This window comes from Falco rusticolus, chromosome 2 (genome assembly GCF_015220075.1).
Source record: "Falco rusticolus isolate bFalRus1 chromosome 2, bFalRus1.pri, whole genome shotgun sequence".
NCBI lineage: Eukaryota > Metazoa > Chordata > Aves > Falconiformes > Falconidae > Falco > Falco rusticolus.
This window is the reverse complement of record NC_051188.1, coordinates 66,804,186-66,828,626: the sequence shown is the minus strand read 5'-3', so window position 1 is coordinate 66,828,626 and position 24,441 is coordinate 66,804,186.

The following is a 24,441-nucleotide window of genomic DNA, read 5'->3' as shown; positions in this document are numbered from 1 at the left end:
AATGCAGTGAGTTCTGGCTGGCAGTGGTGCTTTGTGCCTGATGCACTGCTGCCTTATTTAGCTGAAGCTGAAGTCTACACAGATATGATTTCTTTCCTAGTGGGATTAAAACAAGGTCATATTGCATGTTCAGATCTTCCTGGGGTGAGAAGGAAGATAAGGAGTGTTTTTGTGCTTCTCCGGAGCAGAAAGTGGTTTCAGGCCAACCTAAATGCTAAATATAACGAAGGCCACATGAATTGCTTTCAAAAGAAAACAATTGAATGGATAACATTAGCATAAGTGTAATGAGTGTCTAAGCTAAGGAGGAGCTAGAAGTTGTATCCTATTGGGAGCAGAAGGGTCAAGAGACCTTGCTAGTTTTAATGAGATCCTCTTCAGTGAGTGATTTGAATAGCTTGCAAAAGCAGGGAGCAGATGACATCCTTTCTGGATCTGACTGCGGGGAAACTGATTCACCTCCTCAGCTGTAATGTGCAGGTAAAAAGCAAATCCAGAGCAAAGCCAGAGAATCAGACCGGGGTGATTCTCTTTTATTAGGGCACGCACCAAAGGTAAGTGTTTCTGTAGTTAATGGGACAGAAGAACAACTTCTGTTTTGCTTTCACATCCTCATAAGCCTTTTAGGCTTAAATTCACTGTACTCGCATAGCTTCTCTATGAAATGATTACCATTTTTAAAGCTTAGAAGAAGGTTTGCTGAGCCATCTCTTGGTGTCAGGAAGTTTTCTCCACCCCTGGAGTGGGTGGACTGGCAAAATTTGCAGAACCAAGTGTATTATCATACAGTTGGTGTCAACAATGGTTACAGTTGGCTCCCTTCCCCTTCCCCCCAATTTTGCTTTCATAAATTAGGTCCCTGATCTTAGGCACTGGTAATCTTTTGATTATTCTTGAGAGGAGGGAAACAGCTAGTATGCATATTGAGCCATTACACTGAGCACTGTGTAGTATTGATAAACAATACGGTCAATGATTAGACAACTGTGTGGCACACGTGCAACCTTTGTGCTGCTGCTTCTGAGTGCAATTCATTGTTGTTATGCTTCTTTGTGAGGAGAAAAAGAAAACCCAGGAATCTCCAGCTTTCTCAGAATCTTTTAGATCACAGTTGTAAATATGGATGCAAAATCCATTTACAAATGTATATTCATAAATAAAGTGTTATTTAGGAATTAATTTACCTTCATGTTTATGTTACTGCGTGTGTGAATTACAGTACTATAACAAAACCAGTGAAAAAATATGTAGTCCTAATTATGAATAATATAGCAGCATCTGGGAGGCTTGGGTAGATGCCAACATGAAAGCTGATGTCATTTTGGTTTAAGTGCTGGAAAAGTGGTTTCTGAATACCGAACATCTCTCCTGCATGTTTTATAGCTCTGGGAACTAGTTATGTCAAACCCATTCAAGGCTTATGACTTGCATAAATGTTCATGGCATGAATTGGAAGGTAAGATTTTTAAGAACATGTTTAAAGTTAATTGCTTTAGGTTAGATAGCTCTGTACAGGATATTTAGCAATAAAAGGGAAGACATATTTTAGTGGCAGAAGGAGCGTAATCACAAAAGACAGACTGTTGTCAGAGTGGTGGATCAGTTATGCAAGGTGATTCTGAACCATCATATCAACTGCCTTGGTCTTTGCCAGGCAAAAATGTAAATTTTGATCATAGCAAAACCAAACAGAATAATATAACCCTATTTCGATTACACAAAAGGCTACATCTGCTCATGAAAGATCATTGAATGTCTTTTTTTGCAAACTAGTCTGAAAGAAATAACACAGAAGAAGATTTTTCAAGGATGTTAATACAGTTTAGTACTGTTTTTGTTGAAATAACAAACTGTTACCTCATCATACATGATCCATTTCATAAAAAGTATAGTTTTTTTAGTCATATGAATTTCCAGGCATATGCACAAAAATCACAACTTTGTAATAGTTTACGAAGTGCCTAATCATAGAGATTAGAAGTCCTAACAATCTGTATGTCTGTGCAGTTTTGAAACAGTAAGAGAAAGCAAAGCATAGTGCAGAATAGATAACTTGGTTACAGATCGTAACATGGAACAGTGAAAGCCAAGTCAAACTATTCTTTGTGCTTCCTTTAGGAGATGTGTCTTCCCTTCTGTGCACTTAGTGGGAAACAGCGATCTGTTAGTGTTGATTACTTCAGGGGAAGTCCCACCGCTTCATGTCCTTCCTCAGCCTTCATCTCCCAGAATAGCTATCAGCTATTTAATCACAGTTAAACCCGTGCCTGAAAAGTACGGAGAGAACACGTGTCCTTCTCATCTGGCACTTTCTCCAGAGCAGAAAAGATACTTCCTTTCTAGCCAGGGCATGATGGCAATGGCAGAGGAAAGCAGGCACCAAGCTGCTGCTCATGCCCAAGCATGCAGCCACGGGGTCCTGGAGGGGTCTGTGCTGACCAAGGGGAGCAGCATCAGAGGGCAGAGCCAAGGCACCAGCAGGAATACCCCCACTGGCCTTCCAGGCTGCAGCCTGTGCAGTGAAAACAGAAGATTTGGATAGGTGTTTTGTCATTTGTCTGTGCTTCAACAGGTCTGACTTTTCACTGTAGTGGAGGTCTGCTTATATTAGCAGTGTTAGATGGTATAACGTACCTGTCAATAATAAAAACGGTTTTTAAATATTGCACGAGAATGTGTAAGTAGAAATTGTGAGGACTTTACAAACAACTTAAAACACAGCATCAACAAGAGCATTTTAGTTCCGTTAGTATTACCAAGTCAGCACCATCATAAAGCCAAGAAATCATGCTAGATTTTTGGAGGTGCAGATCTGTGCAAAAATGCAAAATATCAATTTAATTTAAATAATTTTAATCCTGACTGCATATAGGCCAAAAATACTGCAGCTTGACTTTCTAATCCTGTGCTGAGTTTGTAGGTTTGGTAGTTAGAAAGCAGATTTGTACTTGTAAACTGCGAAGTTGGTAAGAAATCATTGAGAATATTCAAAGACAAAAGGAACATTTTCACTTGCACTTTCTGGCTAGAATCTTATGTTTATCCAACTCTTCTTATCATGATCTGTCCATAAAATTAAGCCAACTCCTCTCTATGTCTCCATACCAGCAGACATCTTTTTTGGATCTACCCAAACTATTTTGGCCTTGTTTATCACATTTCATCTTCACAGAGTAAATGCAGCAGTTTATAAATTTGAACTATGATCTTTTTATTAGTCAAGAAAACCAGGAAATGCTATTTAAAAAAAAAATACCCATAACTGGACTATAATTATAATGATTAATTAAATCAAGTACAGAGAGTACTTAGCTCTGACTCTTGGTAGCAGACATCTCAGGCTAAAACACATTCCTTCAGAGAACCTCATTCTAGTAAAATCAGCTCTCAGTTCCTTTCCTTTCCACTCAGTTACAGAGAGTCCTTCTGAATTCTGGGCACGTTCTCCCTGAAAAGGAGGACAGGGCTTCTGCTCACAATAAAGGGGATTTCAGACACATAGCTAAGAAAAATCTAGTTTTCAAAAAAACTGAAAATGATACATTGTTGATTGAAAATGTTATTCATTGCATCTGCTGACCAAGGTAACACAGTGAAATAAGGAAATGTATTTGGTTAGGTACAGTACAGATGAAGTGTAGAATACAACTGGCCCAACTGATAGGTAATACATATTTTTTTTTAATATTAATAAAAATTTGAAATTGACTCTGTCCCTCACCATGTTTCCTTTTCCTTTTTGTACTGCCAGAAAGGCTAGATGCAAGATGTTGTAATTTTTCAAAATTTCAATAACAATGGCACTGTTCCACTCAGGCTATGACCCAGGTCAGGAACATTCCAGGGCTGTCAGGGAACAGCTGGTTGTTTCCACTCTTGTTCCCCACTTCAACCAGTCAGAAGGAGTTCTTGGTATGGACAGTGCCATTACCCACCTTAGCCATTCAAGAGTTTCTGGTATGACCAATGGGTGCTTAACAGCCCAACTCATTACTCAAAATGCCAAGGCCTAGCAGGAATTCCTGAGGTCATAGAAGAGGCCCAGACAAGAGGGAGAGATGCATCACCACGTATGTGGATACTAGTAAAACCACATCTTATCATAAAATACAATTATGTATCTGGGATTAAATGTCGTACAGAAGTATGCATAGAACAGAGGATAGAGAATCAAAGAGAATAGGATTCCTAAACATGATAAATTCTGTATCTGCAACCAAAATAGTCTTCTAAATATTTTTTACTTATGAAAAAATTGACCAAATACTCCCGATGGCAATGGAGCTTTTTAGATACTCCATTGCACCCTTTACCAGAAGATGCAGTCCACTCAAAAGAAAGCATCACTGTTCTTTGTTTGATTATTGAGACATCTACTGTGTATTTAGTTATACAACAACAAAGACAGCCATTCTTGAAAAACAAATCTAGTTTTTCCATGACTTTCTGAAGCTGATGAACAACTTTTGCCTTTCTCTTCTTTAATTACATTTTTGTATTACTTTTAGTTTGTGTGTGTGTGTGTAGCAGCAATGTTATTCTTGCTTACTCCTTGCATAGAATTTCCTCCTTACTTGAGGAACAACAGCAGCTGACTTACCGTCACTCTTAGTGTTTATGTCCAAGAGATTAAAAGTCTCTGTGGATCAGGGATAGTACAGAGCTATAGGCAAGCATAAGGACTGAAATCGGTGTGCAGAGATTGAAGTTATTTTAGTTCCTAGAGGGTTTGCATGTCTTTTCAAATATAAAATAATTTCTCTGCAGAAGCATGACAGTTCATGACTAATTAAAATGCATTCTGCAGGCCCCTAGAGAGTATATCTGTCAGTTTACTTACCTATCTTCAAATTAAAAAATCCTTTAAAAATACAACCTCCTAATGGATTTTAAAAGCCAAGAATATTCCAGATATATTTTTCAGATGTGTAATATCTGATCACCTTAAAAAGCCCCTGACATCCCTTATAAAACTGAGGACTGCATAATATACAGTCAGGGATATCTTATAACGTTCTTATAGCCTGGGTAAAGGACCCAGTGAACACATCTGTAACATGAAGGGAAAATAAAAGAATTATTTGTATTTGTGCTTGCAAGGGGGAAAAATAAAGTCACATCATACCTCGTTGAATAATGTGTACCTATATAAGTCATGCAGTGGCTTTAAATGCTGCATGTATTATATATGTATTTATGTAACTTAAAAGAACAGTTGGATAAATTAAACTCCTAGTGAAACTAAGGAGAGATAAGAAGAATGGGAGGAGGTAGAAATAAAAGAGAGGGGAAAACAACGCTTGGGGTACTGTTCTAAGAAACTGTACTGCTCTGAGGGCATGATGGATCAGGGAAGTCCTGCCACTCTGCTATTGCCAGCCAGGGTGGAGGGAGCTGCCACATGCTGGTGTCCTGGCTCAGGTTCAAGCTCAGGTATGGGAGCTAAGGCTGGAGGCAGAATTGTTCCTGCATGACCACCATCAGATTATTGGGCTGCAAAGAGGATCCTGAAGCCAAGAAGAAGTTTATCCGAGGTGTGAACATTATTCATGGTGGAGGGCTGAGGCAGTGGGAGAGGGAAAATGTAGGAATGGGAAGTGTTTGCTGAAGGGCAGCTTGTGTATCCCTCCTGTCCCTGGCATGTGTCACAGTTGCTGTGTCCTGTTGCATCAACAACTGCAGTGCTACAGGACCTCAGAAACTGGGATACACACGTGCTGTCTGTGGGAGAGGTGCAGACAGTCCTCAGCTGAGGTGGCCAAGTGCTATTTTGGTTCTTTGTGGTCAGAGGAGGAAAAAATTCCATGTAATCTGTAAGAGTGTCTGTTTATATTGCTTCTCCCCTTCTTCTTGGAGACATCTCAGTGCTGTATGTGGAGAGAGCAGAGCTGCCTTCTCCGGGTGTTGAAATGATTTACAGGAATGCCACCACTCAGCCCAGCAGCTCTGTGACCGCAGCGGATGCCTGCAGCAGGGACAGAACACTGTAGATGTTTAGTGAAGGAAAAACCAGACTCAGTGCAGATTTTATCTTCTTGAGTGAATAAATAGCCCTTTCAGGAGCAAAATATTACCAGTTCATGAAGCCTCTCCAGGAGCAGGCTTCCATTTTAGCACAAGATACAGACTTGACCCTAGGGAAGCAGTTTTTTACTTGATATCTGATTAATCTTATTTCCAATTTTTCAGCTGCCATTATGACCATATTCTGTCAGGCCATGGCTTTAGTATCAACACTTACATTTATAAGAATAATTTTGCTTTACATTGATACTTTTAAGCCAGACACAGAAAGGACTTTTTCAGATATTTGGATGGTGGAGCAACCTTTGCTGACATCCACAGAAGGTGTCTTGTTGGCTACAACAGGCTTAGATATTGACATTTTAGCTGGGATTAATCCCACTCACCTGAAAAGCAGGCTGCTTTTACAAGCTAGTCATGTAGAGAAAGGCTACTTTGCAGAGTAATTCATCCCATCCCAAGACAAGTAGCTGAACCCCGTTGGAGGTATTGTCTTTCCCAAGTACTATGAAGGTAGCTGGATTGAAAAATGGAGCTGAGGATGTAACTTGGATGGTTGAAGAAAAATGAGATAAAAGCCTTCCCTTAAGTGAAAAGATGTCCAGATACAGAAGTGTGTGTGCGACACTAAAACTCAGCCTCCTTCTGAATCAAATCTTTCATGCTTTGTGGTTTTATACCTTTTCCTGTAACCACAAAACTCGCACAGCCTCAGTGTGGTGAAGTATCAGATCAAAAGACATCCAGCTCTCTAATGAATTAGGATGAACAATGCAATGTCTGACACATCTACTGAATTCCACCAGCCTTATTTTAGATCTGCACTATTTTCCACTTACAGCTTCTGAGTGCAGGCTGCACAAGATGAAGATATCTAATTGCCTATCTGCAGCAGAGAAGCAACTGAGACAAAACTATGCTGTCTTATATTCCCCAGGACAAAAGCCATCATCCTGCCTCATCTAAAAGCCATTGGTATTGTTCTTGTAATCATGTCAGCATGGACAATATCTCATGGATTCAGCAGTTCCTCCTTTCTACCCCTCCTTTGTGCCATTGGTCTCTGATCCTGTGCACACAGAGACTGGATGAAGGTTACTTGAGAAAAAAGAAAACCCTGCACCTACCCAGACTTCATCTAGATTGTTCAGTGGAGCAGAGTAAACAGGAACTAGTAAACTCTTCTGGAATAACTTTTTTGAAAGGAAGCTTCAGATATTTCACACCCCTGTCCTCCTACGATATTATTAAATCCAGGTCAGCATAGTGGGGACCTCAGACTCTCTTGGGTAGCTCCCTAAAGAAGAAATTAGCCCCCTTTTCTCTGCATCACCCTTGGCAGGGATGAGGTTGATCCTCTTGCTGCCGCACAGGTCCCCTCCTGCTGCCTGCCTGCACCATGCTCCTCCTGGCCTCATGAAAGCTCTCACACCCCATGGGGCAAGGCCAGCTGGACCTCTCTCTATCAGGGCCTCCCTGCAGAAGGGCCAGTAGTTGCTTCTTTGCTCCTCAGGGAGTGGTAGCACCTCATCCTCACCCAACCCTTTGGGGACTCCCAGAGATTGCAGTGTTGCTGTTGGTATCATTTCCAAGAACTGGGCAAACTTTGATCATAGAATCATAGAATCATTTAGGTTGGAAAAGACCTTTGAGATCATCAAGTCCAACATGGTCTTTACCTGTGGTGGAGAGGTGATCACAAAGAACGCAGGCTCTGAAGGAATGTCTCGTCTTTGATCTTGCGCTCTGCTCTGCTGCTGAGTGTGATGATATCTGAAACTCAGGCAAGGAAGAGGGAGCTGGTTGAGAGCACACTGGACTGCTTCTGAAAGAGCCCACAGAGCAGAACATAGTGTTATATAGGATGAGAACAATAAGAAGTTTGTTTAATCAGGCAGGAGTTTTATTACACCTCAGGTAATGATAATAACTTGAACAAAACAACATTGTTTCTGTTTGGTGGATTAAGTTAATTATGTGAAAAATAGCTTATTTGTACTAAAATGGTTATAGGGGTTCTCTTATGAAATGAAGTTTACTTTCCTTTTTTTTTTTTCATGTATGGAAAATATTTCTAAGAATTCACATACCAACAAGAAACTGTCACTGTATGCTTGAATCAGGATGAGACAGAAAACAAGCTGAGTCCTCTGGCAAGAATTTCATGGCAGAGACTGTATTTCTCCCAGTTAAGATTATGAATTGCTTGGACGAGTAAATTAACCTGGGAGAGCATCGAGGAGGTTTGTACTTGGTTTTGGAAGATGGGTTTACTTCAAAGCCAATAGAGTAGGGACTGTATAGGGGTGGCTATTCATATAGCAAAGCCTGAAGGATCACTGAGCCAGAGGGATCCATGGTTAGATAATATTTAGATCCCACACCTCAATAATATAGTTTTTAAATGAAAGTATGTTCTGTACTGTTTGAATACTATTACAAATGAAAGCCAGAGCTCTTCAATAGCTCAACAGCAAGGAGTTTGCTAAGTTTTGGATTTAGACTTAGCTGTGTTTCCATAGCACTCAGACACTCCAGTGAAGACAGACACCTCATTACTTGGTGTTATGTACACACAGACCAAGAATGAGAATGAAAATTGATGGGGAATTAGGCACCCAGTGAAAACAGGGTGTTGACACAAGGGAGTCCTCCCACCAAATTTGGTAATTTGGATTGCTGTCTGATACATTTTTGCTTCTTGCATGGGACACTGTAGTCAGTATTGATCTTAATTGATTTTTGCTGTCCTGTTGCATCCTGCTAGCTATTCACACTACTATAGCGGTAAGTTCCCCCTTCACGGGCCACTGACAAGGTCAATAGACAGAAACTGCTGCCAGTGTACATGTGGCAGGGCTGATGGTACCTGTGTGAAGGATCCCCATCCTCAGGGGCTGGATCCACTGTCCAGGAGATTGTTCTTTGTACAAGTACCTATGCGGCAGGTGACACTAGGGCTTTTTGATCTCCTGAGATGACCCAGATCATAAGACATTGAATATAAACATTATCGACTAGGTGGGCTTGTATTGCTTCTTGAAGTCCCAATAACTGCCTGCATACTATAATCCCTATCAGCCTCAAAATGCTGATTGTGATTGTTCTCATGGAAAACCATGTCCAAAAGTTTTGACAATTTTGTGAAAAGTGAAATACAGGAAAATTGTATTCAGCTACTAATTCCAAAACACTTTCTCATGGAGACACAAGTCCTTTCCCAGACTAACATCCACTTGCAATTAGAATGAGCAGTCAGAAATACAAAGCACACTCCTGAACTCATCATTCCTGAACTCAGCATCCTTCTAGCATGACAGAAATATATTCTATATATATCTCTCTATCTCATCTTGTGGTTCACACATTTATATAGGATCTGGATCAAAATGTCTTGCGTAAAGTAAGCCTTAGACTATCAGCATCACATGGCTGAACAAATGCATTATGAGCTTATCCCATCAAATGTAGGTCCCCAAATCAGGGGGATTATAGACAAAATTTTTATGAGTGCTGTTAGACAGAGAGGAAATAAATCCTTTGACTGTTACAGTGTACATCACTGTTTCATTGCCACAGGTAATAGATTTTTTTTTTTCCTTAGCTTTACAGACTTGCAATTTGCAATTGAAATATGGTTGACAGCACTTGTACGGATAGTTCAAAGGAGACCATCCCCAAAGTTGTTCAAGTTTCTAATATGGAAGGACTTTTGTTTGTGGTCCTGATTGCATGAAAATACTGTACATGGAAGGTAACTCCCTGTCATGAGCTGAATTTCTATTAATTTAGTTCATCATTCACCCTTTATAAAAAATAACTTTTAATATTCTTATTAAGTGTTATAATGCCAGGTATTGATGGTGTCAGTTTTGTCATCCTGAAACAACTGAAAGCTAATATAAGATCTGATGGTTATTTCCCCAAGTGACATTATGATTTTATTTAAAATCATACTATTGTTCTGCATTGTATAAAACAGTATCTATGTTCCATTCTTGCACTATGCACCATACGTGAGTTCTCTCATTTCCTAGCTAACACTTGTGTCATGCACAGCAAATAAAACTGAAGCTATACAAGAATGCACATGCTAAAAATTTACTTCTGGAGCCTAGAGTCACCTATCTCATCCTGATCCCAGCAGTATGCATAGCTGATGGCATCACTAGTATTGGTAGAGCTAGCAAAGTCAAGTAAATTACCTTGTGCCTCACAACTGAATAGTTTATCTCAAGGTATAAGGGTATGAAGCCTAAAGCTGTGATGAAAGTTGAAAACAGCTGTTAAGTGACATAACTTTTGTGCTTGCTTGACTTCCAAAGGACTGCATCACATCTCTGCATAGTGCCACTGCTGGGACAGCCATGGGGCCACAGCACACTATAGGATGTGACATGTTCAGCTATGGGACTGTGCTGTCCCAGCTCAAAGCATAGCTGTAGGCAGCACAATTTTCGAGGCCCCTTTGGTGGAATTTGGTTTGAGATTAATACATTTGTCTGTAGTAACCTCTGTTCAGGGTACCTGCAAGCACACTGTTCTGGATCTCTCCTTACAGGCAATGGAGAGGTGGTCAATGCAGCCAGTGGAGCCTGGAGCACAACTCAACACACCCTGAAGTAGACACCTCATGTTTACTCATCTGCTGTCTTCTCTATCGACTGTAGTGATTAGGGTCTTAGTTTGGTTGGCAACATGTAGGAACTGGAGTCATCTAAGGTGCCCTAGGATGTGACACGGGACATACAGGAAACCTGTAGTCTTCTAGATGGGCTGCTATGGCATGAGCTACGCATAGAAGCAATGGAACTGATCCCCTAGTTTGCCATGACACCACTCGTGTAGTCCTGGGTTAGGTCTTAACCTTGATGGATTCCTACCCTTCAAGCAACACCTATATTCAAGTTATGCATTTGGTGCCCATCTGCCTGTCCAGAACTTTCTCTTGGGCTCTAGCTCATGAACCCCAGCTTCCTACCCGTGTCCACAAACTGCAGACAGCAGATAGTAATGAGTGGGAGTTTGCAATCCGGGGGCACAGCTAGCACAAGCCACAGGCTGCAGGACTCGCTGGTGGATAACCAGACTGGGAAGAAGAACTGGTCACAGGCCTGCCAGCAGGAGTGGCTGGCAAAATGTATGATTCAGGTGCAGCAGTTTTCAGGGATGGCATCATCCAAGTCAGCATCTGGGTTACAGAAGCTGAGTGTTCTCAGCCATGTATAAGAAACTGCTGTGGGCTGCGCGGTGGCTACTCCACCTGCCAGTCACAGGGAGACAAAGGCTGTGTGCTGCAGGTTTTGCCTGGCGAAACTTCACATTCACAGATTGACTTCTCCTTGAGTTTTCTTTTTCCTTCTTCTGTTCTGTTTCAATGAGTTCAAATGCTCCTTCCACAGCACAGCTACCACTGTGAGAGTTTGTTTCCTAGGCTTAGTGGGGGTGCAGAAAAAGAAAAGAAGTGGAGAGGCTAGGCAGAACTCAAGCTGCCCTGCCCAAACGTTTCTTAAATACATCTAAAGAGAGGACTTAGTCCTGAGTGCCAGCAGCCACTGTCTGGAAAAAGGTTTCCACACATGAAGGAGCTGGGGCATCCTTAGCAGCTGTCCACAAACCTGGAACAATCTCATAGCAGCAAAGCACAGAGAAATGCAGTATACACTCCTTTTCCCACATATGCCTCTTCCAGAAACATCATGCATTAAAATCTCCGAAAACAGAAACCGCATCCACTGAACAAAATCAAGACCTTATTGTGTATTTGGAGGCCAGTGACAATATGCTGACCATCACTTATTATCTCCTGTTAGTCCCCACAAGGCAAGACTTCTCCATGCAAAAATATTAACCAAAATTTTAAACATCCATTTAAATTATAGTCTTTAGATTGTGAGTTCTCCCAGGCTTATATTGTAGACTTGAGGGTTAAAAGAACGGTATGTCCATCACTGCCAATGAAGCAGTCATTGCACTGTATTATTGCTTAGTTTGGGGGCTGTAATTAAACCATCCAAGTTCTCTGCTGTGCTGTTCTTTGGATCTCTATCTACTTGGTAGCAGTTGTAAAATTGTGGTCTCACATGCCATTGCAAAACTCTCTGGTTGCCAGGGGAAACACAGGACTTCCCACCTGAACTTCACTAGTGTCATGTCAACAAATACATTTATGTGAGAAATGTTATTTCTAAATGAGATGAAATGACATTTATATCAGTTTAAAACAGGTCAAACTCCATGGATTTCAATAGGCTTGCTCTTACACTGTGCTATTAACTCCAGATGAGTGTTCTTACATTTGGGTAGTGGTATTTAAAGTTGACTTGAATCATTAGATAAAAAATTATAAAATTAAAGAACATCTGTGTGGAAGGCAGAGCTGAAAATACCGAAAAGAAAATGGCTCTAAAGGTTTGTAAATCATTCTTCTCTCAGGAAAAATTGCACGTCAACTGTTGGTGACCCTACACTGCTTCTGCTTTCCCCAGTCAATAACTAGAGCAATGCACTAGAGCCTTTAAAAGAAAAAGGTATTTTAAGCTGAAAGTGCTTATGGTCCGTACAAATGCCTACAATGGAGCTGCCTAGACTGGGGCAGAGAGATGAGCTTGTGCATCTGGGGCAATGTACTTGCCCCATAAGGATAAGCAACACAGAAGACACTATGCATGGATTCAGAGGGTGAACCAGGGCTGGCCTGAGCCTTGGATGTCAGTGTGTGAGGGAACAGAGGCACTGCTCTCCCACAGCCGGTGGTAGTGGATATTTATTCAGCCTAGGAACCAACATACTCAGTTTTATTCATTGCACCCAGCTTGTTGAAAGTTGCTTCCTCTTTGCCCTGAAAAACTATCAATGCTCTATAAAGCTTAAAAGGTAATGAGTGGCAATAAAATCTTAAAATATTGCTTGTTGTATCTGAGTAACCAGTTAAAACACACATTTAGTTTTAAGTCTGAAAACCAGTGGTGGCTTCAGCAGATGAAAGATATGCATATGAAGATGTATGGCATTAAGGATTGTTTTCCCCGGTGAATAACCTCTGAAGCAAATGAACCATAAGATAATGCCATGTTGTTGGTCTGTTACTGGTATTTGCATCAAAACAATTAGTACTTAAGTAAATAAATGTCTTTTGCTATAGAGACGTCCTCTACCTGATAGGCTTTCGAATGTATAAAAATGGACCAATCATTTATTATAAACTGTGGTGTAATAACAATAATCTCTATAATGTTTTTTGCAGTTGCAGCCATTGTAGATGACAGATGTGCTACAGCAGGGTCGTTCTGAGAGAGTAATACATTAGATAGTCATTGCTGTGCAGGAAATTGCTCAGGTAATTATTATCAAGCTAATTAATGCAGACTTTGGGGGGGTGGGGGAAAGGAAAAAAGGAAAAAAAAACAGAACAAAGGGTAAAATACAGTACTTTGAGATAGGGAAAATCGTAATACATTCTTGGATATTAAGTTTTCCTTCAGCACTCCCTAGTGGTTCATTATAATGTAGCCACATTTTCAGCTGTTGCATACCAACGAAATAAACATTTACCATTTCTGAGTACTTTTCTGATACAACTGTGTATCATTAGGAAACATGGGGCGATGTATAGCCATGGCACATCTCTTTCCTTTTCTTCCCAGTCATCTCCCTGTGACAAGATCCTCCTGGATATGCTTTTAACTTTAATTCATTTCAAAGTGTCTGAGAGCTGAAACTACAAGGCATAAACTTTTCTAATTCCATTAAGTTATAAGGAATGTTATAAGCAACAAACATGGGCAATAAAAAAATGCAGCCTTATTTTGAAAGAGTTGCAGAGGATTTTTTTACATAATATCCATCAAGTGCAGCTGGCTTTACGTAAGCAGTTTTAAGTAGAACTGCCTCCAAATGTGCCACACGAGCAGAAACAATGGATTAAACTTCCTGTACCTCAGAGAATGTGTATGCATTTAGCCTATGTGCTCATTCAAGCAGGCAGCTATGAGAGCAGGGGAGCGCCCAACGTAACAACCATTCTGCTCCCGGATTTTGCTGCAAATCCTGCTGGGCAGGTACCTTTCTTCCCACCTCCCATAATCCCAGTGATTACAAGATCTTTGTCTGGGTTCTGCTCTGCCCTTGTGACCTGCCTTGCACTTTGCAGGCAGGGACTTCCAGCCCTTGCTGTGCCACCCTCTTCTTCTTGGTGAAAGAAGAAAGAAGAATCTCTGTGAAAAGAATTCAAGTATTTGTGTCTGTCATTATCTTTTTCAAATGCAGAAGCCACTGAGATCTGGAAAGCAGAGCCGGTCAGCCAGCTAGTTCAACTGTTTCCTTCCTTCTACAACCAGAGGAGGAGGGCAGCAAACCAACCAAACCCTGTTTGAGGAACTCAGGTGGGGCTGTACACGGGAAGAGGGAAAATCTGCCTTGGGAGGAAAGAAATCTCAGCTCCTTGAAAATATACGAACGGCTACATCATGTCATTTTAGTTGTGACGCTTATTCAGGGAAGTATGGATGTATGTAACTGCAGTCACCAGGAGAGCAGTGGAGCAGGTGCTCTGTGGAGCCCAGAGCTGGCAGATTCATTATACCGTGCATTCCTTTGCGAATCTGCTGTCTATTCCGGTCTGTCCATGGTCAAATCTATTTCCTTGTGTCAGGATCTGAGGGCAGAGTCAGAGCTCTAGCATGCATTTACCTCTGTGCACAGATAGGGAATGTTTCTTATGATCTGCACAGCTCCAGGATTACTATTTTGGGATGAGCGTTGTGGGTATTTGGCAACGAGAGCATGCAAAGAAGATTTTCTTCAAGTACCACCTTATCTCCAGTTGCTCAGACCCAATCAAATTCTTTCTGTGACCGCAGCACTAAAATGCCATGGTTCCTACAGGAGGTTGGAGGCCCAGTTAGTGCCTCAGTTTTCAGTACTACTGGGCTTTTCTCTGTTTGCTTCAGGTTGCTGCACTTCTTGTCTGAGGAAATCGGTGGGGTTTTAAGGATGATTTCTTGTCCTGCTATACTGATGCTCTACCGAGAGCTGGCTTAAACAAGAACAGGCTTTCCAAGAAATGAAAATTCCTCATTCAGTAACATTTCAGGCAGCCCACAGAAGCACTACATACTGGAGTATTTGGCAGGGGAAAGGTGGCCAAAGTGGCAGCTTCAGTTCCTGGCTGTATTTCTCAGATACATATGCCTCTGTCTGGGGTACATGCCATTTGCCAACATTTTAGGGGCATACCTCCTCATGCAGTCACTAGATATCAAAGGTCTTCAGCATCTGTCTTTGCCTTCAGTTCATTTTACATATTTTAAGGCAGAACAGTGTTATAAAGAGTACATCCCTTGCAGCATATTCCTAAATTGAACAAGCAGCACAGGCACACAAACAACCCCTTGCAGATATTTATCTCTAGTCTTTGATGGGATGCCTTGCCATTGACATGTTGTGTTTTTTCAGGCATTGTGCACACTGTCAAGTTGTATCACATTAAGTCTGCATATGACAAAATAAGGCCTGGAAAATATGTGACAGGACTTGAAAATATAGTAATTGTGGATCTTTTTTTAAAGAAAAAGGACGCTGAAGTTTGTGAGATGTGGTCGCAGCTTCCCATAATTTTCTTCAATTGCTTGCCAGGTTACATCTATGGCAGACAATTCTCTGTCAAGTCTGTTAAACCCTTATTGTTGTATGTGTGGTTTATCTTGTATGTCGCATTGATTCCCTTGCAATAATGACATTTCCTTGGTTCAGTTAATCTCATCTCAGGAATCTTGCTTTTTTCGAGCAGAGAAAAAACCTGCCTGGTCTCTGCACCAGTTCCTGTATATTTAAAATCAATTAGTTCCGAGACAAAATAGCTCTTTAAGAGAAGTCTGATGTAGTCTACAACTTTGTATTAATTCACCAGGAATTAAATGCGCAGACTGTGTTCTGTCTAACAACAGGAGAGGATATAAAAAAAGTACCTCCACTCCTGCCTCAAGTATCTGTTGCAGACTACAAAAAACCTTTCTTTCTTTCAGCTGCAGTAGATCATAAATCATCTGACAGAAAACCTGCATCATCAGCCTCTTTTATAGGATAAAAATTAAGTTATTTATATTTTTTCTTGGGAATTTTGATCTCAGACAGAGGATTTTCATCTGCCTGGAGGCTTGATCCAAAGACTGGGCCATTTTCACCATCACAAGACATGCACCCTCACAGTAAAGATGCAGAGTTTTTTGGACCTAGTGTGGAAACATGTTATTTTATGGCAGAATATATTCCAATAATCTTCCCAGAATGTGTTGGGAAATCAAGGCTTCCCTGTTTTGAAGTATTGTCAGATACAGTGTGCTTATGAGAGAATACAAATCCCCCATGACTGGACACTGGAATGACACTGGTCACGTGCAAATGCTCAGACACAACTGCTTTCTTTCTTCCGAGTAGCAGGATCTGCATGCAGAATTACTGGTTGTTGCTCCTTCTGATTTGCTTTCACCATCCTTCTGTAACTCTTTAGAATAGTTATTTTCCATATATCAATAGCATGTATTTCCTTAACTGTGACCTACTCTTTCCTTCCCTCCTGACACTGCCAACAAGTATCCCAGAGCCCGCCAAAATCAGCTGTATCTCAAAAGCACAGGGAGTGGGATTAGCCTTATTTAGCTTTAGGCATTCACAACATTGGTGTCAAACGGTTGGTGAAGAGAGCACTTCGCTTATATCACAGCTCCTGAGCCTAGGCTCCCTTCATCATTAGTGCGCAAGAAAGATACTTGGACCTATTTTAGGTGCCTACCTTAGGATAAGAAGTTTTGTGTCCCAGAAGGGCCTCCTTCTGTCAATGAGTGCAAAGGGAATCTACAGTGAATGAGGATAACGTTGATTTCTTAATAGATATTTGTTTCACCAGAAACTTTAATAAATGGTATCTCTGACCATGATAATTACTGATGAAACTTCATTGTTTTTAATCCCAGTGTGAGTCCCCCACTGAATTTTACTCGGTCTTGGAATTCACTGTTCCATTGATTTCATTTCATTGTAGCAATTTTCACATTATTTGGTCAATCAAGATCATCTTTGGTGACATCTGATGAACTGTTTGCCTGGTGTTCCACTGTGGCAGTTTTCTTAATAACAGTGAAAGAAACAGTGTCATGCTGCTAAATGTTCACTGCTGCCCATACTTCTGCCAGTCTCTGCACAGGGTGTGTGATGGTCCATTGCCACAAACAGCTCAGGGCACTGGATCAAAATACTGTCCCTGCTGGCTTACTTTCTGTTGTATGCAGAGACTGCAGCATGCTGACCTTCTCTCTGGAGGTGACAATCCCATATTTTGCTGGTCAGGCTTTGGTAGCTGAGCATGCCTGGAAGCTGCCAAGCCTATGCAGGGAGCAGTGCCTTCACTAATGTCCTCCCTGCTCAGTTCACCCTGTTGATCACACGGTATTTGTCTGGCCACTCAGTTGGTTGGACTTTGTTACAATTCCTGGTGGGAACGTACCTTTAGGAAAGGTTTTTCCTCTCCTTTTATCTTATATCTCTCATATCAACTTGTAGTTCATCATTACACCTTGTATCTTAATCATGCTATTCTGCACACTGTAACCTGCTCTGAAACATCAACCCAAATGCAGCTATGGAGCACCTACATTTCATTACATCAACACTGTTCATTGCTGGCTACAGAAACAACAATCTCAGCACAGGTGACTGTTTCCTATTATGCTATTTAGTTCAGCAGTGAAACACTGAAATACACTTGGCAACAATATTCATGTCTCATTGCACGTTTTAAGACTATAGGTCTAGAATCAAATAGCAGAGTGCATGTTAAGGCTGTGGTTTTACCAGTATATAAAACAGAGTGCAGCTTGCATTCATCTTACTGAGCTGTTTCTTCCATACTCTCCACTGGGAACAGATGGTGGTCCACGCTTTCCCCAAGACCAGCTTATTTATTAATTCCTTGTACATTAAATGTAGGCAGGTATCCCACAGTATACTTCAAGGATTTTATTGTTCTGTTAGAACAGGATTCATATCACTTCTATATGAACAGCAACTCTACGGTGATAATAATATCAGAATCTGACTGAATCAGTATGTTAAAATACCGACATCAAAGTTAACTGATCCCATAGTTGCATTCTCAGTATGCTTGCTGACAGGGTAACTCTGTTTTTGGTTCCACACACACCTTGCAACATATCCAGGTATTGCTGAATTATGCTTTTATTGCTAAATAGTAACTGTAGTAATAAAAATAAAATTATCTTAATTTTATGTCCAAGAATATTTATTAATCTTATTCTCATGTATCTCACAGGAAAGCTGTTGTTGTTTATATTCTTCGGAAATGAAATACTTCCCTATTTCCACACACATTGTTATACGTACTATCCAAGATACATTTCTGTAAGTGCAACTTACAAAACCACTACTTAGGCAGATCCCTCGGACACTGACCTGCATCTACTCCATGTTTAACAGTGCTTAAAAACTTAATAAATGCAGTGGGGACATTTTTCATTTCACACGTGACTGGATTTTTTGTCTCCTCAGAGCCTGTTCTCAAATAGTAACTGCATTGATCCTCCCTTTGGGTGTGATCTTAGGGCTCCACAGAAGCTGGTAAACATCCTCAGATGTCTAAAATTGTTCTCCTAGGGCACAAAAATAACTTCTTCTGACATCTGATGCCCTTACTGCCACTTCCTGGCATGTTGGTAAGTCTGTTTTCAGTGTCAGCAAAACAAAGACTTGAAGGAACTTCAACTTCTAACCTGTGGGTCTTGCCTTCAGCTTGACTCCTCACACTGCACAGCACAATAGCCTGTGACTCTCAGCTGCAGATTTTCATTCACATCTGTTTCCTCCTCTGCTTTCCTCTCCTTTTAGTTATTTCTCCCATTTCTCTCACAAGAAAGCTGCTATTGCTTATATTCTTTTGATTTTTAACACTTTCCAAAGCTTGATGACATTTAGTGAGTATATTTTAACAAGTTTTATTTCCTCGAGAAACCTCCCAATGCTCTTGTTTTAGATAAGTCCATCTATTTGTTTTTCTTCCACCCCTAGTTCAAGCTCATTGCTTTATAAAGCATACCTAACGGTGAAATGGTCCAGGGTGAAAAAAAAAAAGTCATCTGAGGCAGTTACATCTTTCTTAAGTCCTTTCCCAAGTACCATGGAGTTCCGAGGCAGTATTAGGAAGTATTTCATCATTACTGTACATATAGAATAAATAAATCATACAACTGTCTATTATTTAAAAAAGCATCATTTTTAGTGAGAATCTATGCAATATATGGTAATAGTGGAACAAGTGAAAGATGTATGTCAAGAGCAGAAATGAGTCCATGCAAGAATGTGACAGATGTAAGCTCATACCTGGTTCTGGCCAATCAATGAGTTAATTGCTCTGCTTCTACTCACAAGCCCCAAGCCCCCACTGTTCAAAATGTTCAGGGTCTTCCCTTTCTTTTCTGCATGAGCACTGACAAAGGATCAAGTACAAATCCAGTCTTGCCTTTTACCAGCAGGTTTGTATGTTGGACTCAATGGAGGGAATGCTGGTCTAGATTAAAATTTCTATTGATACTTTTTTTTAATAAATATTTTATACCAGCAGGAAAAAAAAAAAGAATTTTTTACAGAATAAAGATAACAGTCATTTGGGGGAAAAAACTCTTGAAACGTATCTTGAATAACCAATATTCATTGTCTTGCAATTATCTTTTAATAGCCTCAGTACAAGGGACGTCGAAAGTCATGGTGGCCACATGTGGCGAACTCATACAACATGTACAGAACACATTTAAAGCACTCTGTTTCCAGAGAAACACCAAGCATGAAAGACTGTGTTCGTCCCTCAGATTCTTTATACAGCAGAGGTAAGAATTAGCTTTCGTAATTCTTGAAAGACATGTTCTACTAGAAAGAAGCAGCTTTGGGGTTTTTTTCCCAGCAGGGATCCTGGAGTCTCTGTTGCAATCAGGGTCCAGAAGACATGTGCAGAAGGTGATGGACACATTTGTATTCAACAGTTGTGTCACCCATGCCAGCAGAGCCGTGTAATGCCTTTCTGTGTTAGCACAGGCAGGACATGATGGGAATCGTCTCTGCTTACTTTTGCAATTGACTTCACTGTCAGAAAGTGGTTGCAAAGCCTGCCCAGCTGGATTCTGTTAAAAATTATCATTTCTGCCTGATTTAGCCTGGGCTGATTGATCTGATGTTGAGAAAAGGCTGGGCACAAAAAGGAAACAGTGGCTGCTTATGAGCGGTTGCTGAGACTGTTCCTCCAGGTTATCCATTGAATTCCTACCATTTTTAACCACATGATGAGCTAAGTGTGTCTGGAAAGTGCTTCAGGCTCAGAGTTTACCTTTTCTTGGGGAGCCACTGTGCAAGAGCTTAAACTGCATTTGCTTGCAGGGACCGCTGTTGCTGAGCTCATTTCTCATTGCCTCCACAGCCTTTATCACACAGGGATGAACTGTCTAAAGTTCTGTGGCTATAGCCTGCTTACAGCTCAGTCAGCATCCAAGATGCCACTTAATGTCTAATTTGAGACAGCAGGTACTGAGCTCTTGTCTAAATCAAAATCTTCCAATGTTAAAAGATTGCTCCTCTGAGTAGCCAGGAAGTAACTAAAAGAGATGCACCTGGGTGGTTTTGCATGCTCTATGGTTATTTGTTCCTCTGAGGAGCACTCAGGAGCTTTGTTGACTGTGATCCAAGTGGCTCGAATAATATGTTCCTTTCAGAGCTTCTTATCACAACGACTTTCAACTCATTCACTGAATCTACCGATCCTTTAAAAACTGTGTTCTACTTTTGGGTTTAAATGAGGTAGCTAAACACCAGCAGGGACCAGCTGCATAAGAATGCAGTTTGGATGCTGTGAACACACTCCTTTGTGCTTTTAAGCTGATGCACCGAGGTGTAGCTGAATTCTGTGTTTAAAAGCAATCTAAATTAAAAGTATATTTTTCACTTTGAGTTTCTTCAAAAATGTAGTACTCATGTCAGCCCTTCCTTGGATCTGGTTGAACTAAGCAGGGTGAAACCTGATCACTATGAATGTTCTATATACTTTCCATAATTATGAAATGAACATTTGACATAACAAATTTCAGCACATAGCACATTTACAGGCTCTGTATTTTGACTGTTGGCTGTTCATTGTGTACAAATGCCTATACAAATAACGTGAAGTAAAATCTGAATTCTGAAATCAGTTAAATACAGATCTGACAGAAACCAAACTCCTTCATAAGGTGTCCTGATATGTCCCCCGAGCACTGAATAAGGCAAGGCTTCTCCAATGAAAATAGCGTAGAAAGATACAGTTAACATTTTCTTCACAATATAAGGGGCTCAAAATGGATTTTCATGAGTGACACTCATTGTGTCATAACATTGCACAAAGATATTTGACTTGGTCATAACAATAGTGTTCTCAGAAAAAAACCAGTGATTTTTACTTCTTTCTAAGTTTTTCTATTCACTTGTGCCACCAGCACAGTTTTGAGCCTTCAGACTGACAACACATATTTTGGTCATTTGACCTTACAGAGGCAGCATTTAAATTGTGGATCTGGGAATACTTCCAAATGCCTGGATCCAGGTGTTCACCCAGCTAAGCTGTAACCTCCTGTTGGACATGGCTTTGCCCTGATTGCTCCATCACATCTTGGCTTCCAGTGAAGAGAACCCACCCGTGAACTCACCAGACAGGACATGCTCCAGTCACAGCCCAGCTCTAGATTTTGCCTGATGGTGCTCTGGTGTCCAGATATTCCTCTGCTGATTCCTTTCCTTTCCGTACATTCCTTTCTATCTTTCTGATGTGGTATTTCCTTTTATTAACCTGTGGTTTTTTCCTTGCCCCTTTTTTCCGATGTCCATACTGCTCTTCTCATCCATCTAGCTGCAGTCTTATCTCCTCTAGCTCCCCTACTCTTTTCTGCCCAGCTGTGGTCTCCTCATGTAGCCAGTTACCTTCCAGGCGCCCTATCACTTCTCAGGCTCCTTCTGCTCCCTTTATTTCTCCCAGACCCATTTTGTTATATCACTTTTTCTTCCTTTCACCAACACCTTCAGAGGCTGACACCCTCTTTCCTTTCCTCTCCTTGTCTAGATTGTCGTCTCAGTCGGTCCCATTTCTTCCTGCTGTTGGCTCTTTAGCCCCTCATCACTATTATTCCTCACCTCTTCTCCCTCTTTTGCAATCCCAGCTTTTTCCTCTGTCCATTTAACCTCTACAGAGCCCCAGTTCTCTCACTGGGATTGGTATGACGCGCAGTTCTCACCTCCTTGTCCAACTAGTCCATCTCCCTTCTCCACCTCCATTCCATAACTACATGATACATCTTTTACCTCTGTGGACAGTGATCCTGCCTTCTCCAGGATATGTGTTCTTCTCCTTCAATGAGAAAAGTGCAGCACCTTTCTCAGCCTTGCCCATGCACTAGCAAGGAGCTGATGAAGACCCATTCTCGGCTTTTCCCCTGGTCGCTTGCTTCCCACCAGCCATGAGAGCTATCAGTCATGCTTCTAAGACAGGAATGCACTAACAGTTCCTCAGCATTCCTTTATACTTCGATAGTCTGTCCATGTAAGAAAAATTGCAGTTCTTGGCAACTCATATAAAGGCTTAATTTCCATAGCAAATGGATGGGTAACATTTATTTCTTCTTTTTGTGTTGAAGAAGGTTCTCTGTAATGTTATCCCTTTCCCCTCCGTCATAATTCCTATACCTTCTCCCCCAATAAGTACTACACTATGAAAAATAAAATAGCAGTTTTCTAGCTACTGCTGGACTTTTAGCTAACTAGGTCCAAGCCATGCCCCACGGACTTCAGAAATTTATCTGAAGCTCTTGTTTCATTCATTTTTTTCCCAACTAAAATTGTAAAGTGAAAGTTGCCCATGACAGGGAAAGGCCGGTATCTCTTATTGCCTCAAGTTATTCATTGAAGTCAGCAGATATAAAAGGTAGAAATATATAATTTGGTCAGAAAAAAAAGCAGATCCGCCAATACTATTCCATGATGGTGAGACAGCAGAGGAGAAAAGAATGTGATCAGTGTTCACATGTTATAGAGAAGTCCCATTTGGTGAACACAGTCAGGGCAGGATGGACACTGCGATTCCACTGACCCTTCTGGGATCCTTAATCTTTTTAAATATGGAAGCCATCTTCTACTTAGTTATTTTAAACACAGCCTACTCTGGGCCATAGTTTTAGGGAATTCCTGTGGGATTGTATCCATGAAGTCCTTTGTTAGCAGTTGTAAGAATACCAGGAAAGAGGGCTGCAAAGTTCTGCCTTCTGGACATGAAAAGGTTGGGGTTTTGACAATTATTTCCTAGCAAGGACTCCCTGTTTTAAGAGTACTGTTTTAGATCTCCAAGGAGTTGCCAAATTCAGTACTGTGAAATTCTCTCTGAATTAGGCACAGAGGTGTGCAGTATATATTTAATAGTTCAAGATACTGATTCCATAAAAAACATAGCAAGATCACAAGTTTGCAACCTGAGTTCTTAAATTTGTGTTGATAGCAGATGATGAAAGGGAAGTACAAATTAAAGTTTTTACCGATGTTTTGCAAATACACAGGAATGAATTTTAGATGAGCTCAGCACAAATGGCTGATCAAATGCCATACTCTACAACTCCAAAGATAAGTCCAAAGACTTACTTGAAGGTCAACATCTCTTTAAACCCTGCAAAAAGCGATTTAATGTGACAGCAAATCTTCTTGTGATGTACAGCAGAATTATACAAATATGTGATACAACTTTATTTGTCTGGCGTATTGAGATAGCATGTCATGTTTACAGCTTAGTTGAAACTGAGGGGGGATTGGGAAGCACGTCCTATTCCTGAGGGTAATATGTAATTTTCTAATAAGTAAGGAGCGAGGATGGATGAAAATGTAAATCCCTCAGACATTCTGAATTCCGTCATGACTTTGATAGATAATTGTTTAATGATTTCCAGAGGGAAAAATGTCACCTTGTATTTAGAAAATAGTAATCTGGAAAATTTGGTGAAGGAGATGTCCTAGAAAAATTTTGTAGGAATGCAGTGGTTCTTCAGGAGATGTAGCTGCTTTTTGTAAGGTAGCCTGTCTCTCAGGTCTCCTTTTTTATTTCAGGAATAATGCAGCCTTCACAATTAAACATTAGTACACCATAGGTTTTTGAGCTGTTAAATCTACATAGCACTAGGGGAAAAATACTTGGGGATCAGGAATCTGCTAGAATACCTCTAAGCACCTCTAGATAGCTGGGTTACAGCCCAGCTGAAATGGAAGCACTGATCCAGATTCTCCTCCGAGAGGCGCCGTTGTTCCTTGGTGCCTCCACAGAAATCATAGTTATCCCACACGCTTATCGATAAA